The sequence below is a fragment of the Rana temporaria genome, chromosome 4 (genome assembly GCF_905171775.1).
Source record: "Rana temporaria chromosome 4, aRanTem1.1, whole genome shotgun sequence".
Classification (NCBI taxonomy): Eukaryota; Metazoa; Chordata; class Amphibia; order Anura; family Ranidae; genus Rana; species Rana temporaria.
In genome coordinates, this window is record NC_053492.1 from 69,708,800 (window position 1) to 69,714,799 (window position 6,000).

The window sequence follows — 6,000 nt, forward strand, 5'->3', positions numbered from 1 at the left end:
AAGAATACGTAGCAGTCGTGGTGGGAACAATCGTAAATTCCAGACTGGACTATGCTAACGCCCTGTACCTCGGACTCCCAAAGTACCAAATCTCCCGTCTGCAAGTCGTTCAGAATACGGCCGCCAGACTGGTGACGGGGAAAAAAAAATGGGAATCAATCTCACCTTCGTTGAGAACCCTTCACTGGCTGCCAGTAAAGGACAGAATTGCATTTAAAGCACTCTGCCTGACACATAAGTGCATCCATGGGAAGGCTCCGCAATATCTTTGCGACAAGATAGAACCTCACAATTCGAATCGCGTTCTGCGATCCACCGACCAAAATCTGGTCAGGGTACCAAAAACTAAATACAAATCCAAAGGAGAAAGAAGGTTTGCTTTCCAGGGTCCTAGACTATGGAACGCTTTACCAACCAGCATTCGGTTGGAGGAAAACCACCTGACTTTCAGAAGACGAATCAAAACTCTGCTCTTTTGAGGTCATGAGTCATAAACAACTAGCGCCCAGAAGCGATTCAGTTCGCATGTGTTGCGCTCTATAAATTTTTCATTCATTCATTCATATGAATGTCGCCTTTATTTACATATGAATGCTGCCGGCCTCAGCTATTTACATATGAATGCTCCCTTTATTTACATATGAATGACGGTTATTTACATGTAAACTCATGGTCTGCAGGTGAGTCATCTGTACACAACAATAGGGCAGATCTGGGAATCATTAGTAGCAGCACTTCACACTAAGATATCAGGACACAGCACAGGATTAAAACTTCAAGGGACAAGTGAATTTAAACTGGGATAGTTGGCAAGTATGAGGCAGCTGCTTTGGGCCCCACAACAATGACAGGGCCCAGGACAGCTGCCCCATTTGCCCTGCCTTAAAGACGGCCCTGGCATGACTGAGTAATTGTCATTCAAAGTGTGAGAGCACTGAAAGCTGAAAATTGGTCTGGGCAGGAAGGGTGTATTAATGCCCTGTATTGAAGTGGTTAAAGGGGTTGTAAAGGTACAATTTGTTTTTCCTAAATAGCTTCCTTTATCTTAGTGCAGTCCTCCTTCACTTACCTCATCCTTCCATTTTGCTTTTAAATGTCCTTATTTCTTCTGAGAAATCCTAACTTCCTGTTCTTCTGTCTGTAACTCCACACAGTAATGTAAGGCCGGGGTCACACTAGTGCGATGCAATAACCCTGCAAATCCACTGCGTGTTCCCGCATCGCACCCGACTCACACGGCATTTTATACTGCCATATGTGAACTGCTGAGTAGTGTCATACAACATTAAGCACTTAAGGACCCCCTACCGACTATATACGTCGGCAGAATGGCATGGCTGGGCACAATCACGTACCTGTACGTGTCTCTTTAAGGCCCAGCCGTGGGGTCGCGAGATAGATAGATAGATATATAGATAGATAGATAGACACATAGATAGACACATAGATAGATAGATAGATAGATAGATAGATAGATAGATAGATAGATAGACACATAGATAGACACATAGGGGGTAATCCACAAAGAAGTGGCGCAACGTAATTTTTCCTATTTAAGTTACACCGCCGCAAAATTTCTACCTAAGTGCCCGATCCACAAAGCACTTACCTAGAAATTTTGAGCGGTGTAACTTAAATCCGGCCGGGGCAAGGCGTTCCTCTTCTCCAGGGGGCGATTCCCATTTAAATGAGGCGCGCTCCCGCGCCGGCCGTACTGCGCATGCTCGTGACGTAATTTTCCCGACGTGCATAGCGCAAAATTACGTTACGTCGGGCTTTGTGGATTGCGACGGGACAATAAAGTTGCGTCGGGTAAAAAAAAGATACGGCGCCAAAAAAAAAAATTCAAATAAAAAAAAATCGCGTCGCTAGTAGTGTTGCTCACGAATATTCGTTACGAATATGGCATATTCGAATAATCGCGAATAACTCGAATTTCGCGGCCAAAATTTGCTATTCCGAATATTCGTATTTTTTCAAATTTATTTTTAAAACAGATCACAACCTATCGACGTCTAAAAGCATTGCTGGTATGATTAGAGACCCTGGGCCGAGTAGCTAAGCTGAGGCGATCCTTTTATGTTGCCGAATATTCGCAATCGCGAATATTCGATTTCCGAATATTCGCGAATACTTTCTCCGCCCTTCTTTTGCATCAGAGCCAATCAGAGTTCTCCTACCACAGTTGTCAAAATCTCGCAATCAATTTCGCATTCGCATTAGCGAAATTTCGACAAAATATCACCAATATTCGATTTTCGAATATTCGCGAATACATTCTCCGCCCTTCTTTTGCATCAGAGCCAATCAGAGTTGTCAAAATCTCGCAATCAATTTCGCATTAGCGAAATTTCGATAAAATATCACCAATATTCGTAATGGATCCAGTAGATTGTGGGTATCTAGATGCTGTTGCAGCTGTTGTACCACTACTTTCTCCATTATCTTGGAGAGAACGTTTAGGCCTGTTATGGGACGGCGGTGAATTGGGTCCTTGGGATCCAGGTTCGGTTTTTTCAAGATGGGCTGGATTGTGCCCTCTTTCAGCAGGGATGGCACTATGCCTTCCTTAAAAGACTGGTTTATAAGCTGTGTGATGGGTGGTGCCAGAATGTCGGCACAATCCTTCAACAGTTTAGTGGGGATGATATCATTGGGCGATGTGCTGTTCCGCAAGGCACCGATGATATTTTTTGTGGTATCGCTGGAAATAGGTTCCAGAGTGAACTTTGTTGATTGCAGAAAGTTTCTGCGGGTATTTTGTGGCTGATTGACAGCCGGATTGAGGGGGGTATCGTTTTGGAGAATACTTTCCCGGATTCTTTCAATTTTGCTAATGAAGAAATCCGATAGTTCATTACAGAACTCTTGGGTGTCTGAGTTGGGGACTTCAAGACATCCCGGATTCATGGTCTGGGTGACCATTTTGAATAGTTCGCGGGGGCGATTTAGGGAGCTGTTAATCGCCATAGAAAAATGATGTTTCTTGGCTTTGAAAATTTCTTTGTGATATCGTGTTGTTATTGCTCTGTAGATGATGAGATTATCCTCTGCAGGGCTTCTTTTCCAGGCGGCTTCCGCCCTCCTGCGCTCTTGCTTCAGAAGCGATAGCTGGTTGTTAAACCAGCCAGACTTTTTTCTCCGGATGCCGAATTTGCGTTTTGGTGCTACTAAGTCGGCTGAGTGTAGCAAGGCTGCGTTTATGGCGTCCAGTGTATCTGCGGCTGTTTGCTGAGGCTGGATTGTTTTGATTCTGTTTCCCAAGGTAGATTTGAAGAGTTCCGAATGGAGCTTCTTCTGAGATCTAGCCCAGTGTATTGTCACCGGTTTGGGTGCTTTTGACACTGGGGGGATTTTGGAGATTGTGAACTTGATTGCATGGTGGTCTGTCCATGGCAATGGTTCATTTTCTAAAATGCTTATTTCCAGATTTTGTCTGAAAATTAGGTCCAGTGTGTGACCTGAAGCATGCGTGGGCCCGCATATAAGTTGCTGTAGTCCTAATCCATCCAGGTGATCGATGCAGGCGTCCGCAATGGGATCCTGTGTGGAGTTAGCCCACAGATTGAAATCCCCGAGCAGCAAAAGGTGTTTGCTGTTGAGGGTATAAGTGGATATAAACTCCGTTAGTGATGGCAAAAACTGCGATTTTGGCCCAGGTGGGCATGCAGAGGGGCATGTATATCATGCCCCTCTGCAGTGAAGAGATGATGTGCTGTAACCTCTAGCAACCAATCAGTGAGCAGTATTACTGTACAGTAATCACTAGCAACCAATCAACAAGAAGAAATCATGTGCTGTAACTTCTAGCAACTAATCAGTGAGCCGTAATGTGTGCTGTAACCTCTAGCAACCAGCCAGTAAGTGGTAATGATATGCTGTAACCTCTGGCAACCAATCACAATCACTGCCTGATCTGATACAGTAAACTGATTTTAAGTCTAGCTGATATTTATTGTATGTTTCAGAGCAGGTAGATAGCACAGTTGCATGGGGGGTTGGCCAGACATTTTTTGCCCAGGGTCCAATCAACATTAAAGACGGCCCTGAGTCATGCTACATTGTATCCAAACACATTTTTTATCATTTTGTTCTCACAAACAGAGCTTTCTTTTGTTGGTATTTAATCACCGCTGGGTTTTTTATTTTTTGCAATATAAGAAAAAATAATAGAAAATGTTGGGAAAAAAAAACACTTTTTTTTAGTTTCTATCACAAAATTTTGCAAAGAAATTATTTTTCTTCAGAAATTTAGGCCAAAATGTATATTGCTACATATCTTTGGTAAAAATAACCCAAATTAGTGGATATTATTTGGTCTCTGTGAACGTTATACAGTCTACAAGCTATGGGGCAAATCATTGAAAAATTATCACATCTGATCACAGCTGATGTACTGACGTCCTATCATTTCTTGAGACCCTAACAAGCCAGGAAAGTACAAATACCGCCCAAATTACCCCTTTTTGGAAAGTAGACATTCCAAGGTATTTAGTAAGAGGCATGGTGAATTTTTTGAAGTTGTAATTTTTCCCCACAATTCTTGGGAAAATTACGATTTTTTTTTTATTTACACAAAATTGTCATAATAACAAGTTAGGTCTCTCACACAGCACATGTATACTTACAATGACAACCTAAAATACATTCTGCTGCTCCTCCTGAGTATGGCGATACCACATGTGTGGGACTTTTACACAGCCTGGCCACATACAGAGGCCGAACACTGAAGTAGCACCTCGAGGCGTTCTAGGAGCATAAATTACACATCTAATCTCTCAACCACCTGTTACACTTTTGAAGGCCCTGGTGCACCAGGACAATGGAAACGCCCACAAAATGACCCAATTTGGAAAGCTAACACCCCAACGTATAATCTTTGAGGCATAATTAGTCTTTTGAACGGTTAATTTTTTTTCCAGAAGTTTTTTGAAAATGTGGAAAAAAAATGAAAACTATTTTTTTTTTACACAAAGTTGTCCATTTATAAGATATTTCTAACACATAGCATGTACATAGCAAAAATGACACCCCAAAATACATTCTGCTACTCCTCCAGAGTATGACGATACCACATGTTTGGGACTTTTACACAGCCTGGCCACATACAGAGGCCGAACATTGAAGTAGCACCTTCAGGCATTCTAGGAGCATAAATTACACATCTAGGGCCAGATTCACGTAGGAGGGCGTATCTTTGTGCGGGCGAAGCGTATCCTATTTACACTACGCCTCCACAACTTAGACAGGCAAGTGCAGTATTCACAAAGCACTTGCTCCGTAAGTTGTGGCGGGGTAGCGTAAATGGGCCGGCGTAAGCCCGCGTAATTCAAAGTAGGCTGGTAGGGGGCGTGTTGTATGGAAATGAATCGTGACCCCACGTAAATTACGCGGCTAACGAACGGCGCATGCGCGCGCATGCTCAGTATCACGTCTAATTTTCTCCGTAAATTACGCTGGCTCAATGCTTAGTCGACGTGAACGTAACCTACGCCCATCCCCATTCACGAACGACTTACGCAAACAACGTAAAATACGACGCTGTTCCGACGTCCATACCTTAACATGACTTACCCCTGCTTTATGAGGGGTAAAGTTACGCCGGACGTACGCCTTACGTAAACAGCGTATTTTAATACGTCGGGCGCAAGTACGTGAATCGGCGTATCTAGCTTATTTGCATATTCAACGCGGAAATATACGGAAGCGCCCCTAGCGGCCAGCGTAAATATGCACCCCAAGATACGACTGCATAAGAGACTTACGTCAGTCGTATCTTGGCAACAGTTAGGCGTATCTGATTCAATGAATCAGGCGCATAGATGCGACGCCTCACATTCAGACTTACGACGGCATATCAGGAGTTACGCCGTCGTAAGTCCTTTGTGAATCTGGGCCTTAATCTCTCAACTACCTGTTACACTTTTGAAATTGAATTTGAAATTGTGGAAAAAAATGAAAACTATTTTTTTTACACAAAGTTGTCCATTTATAAGATAT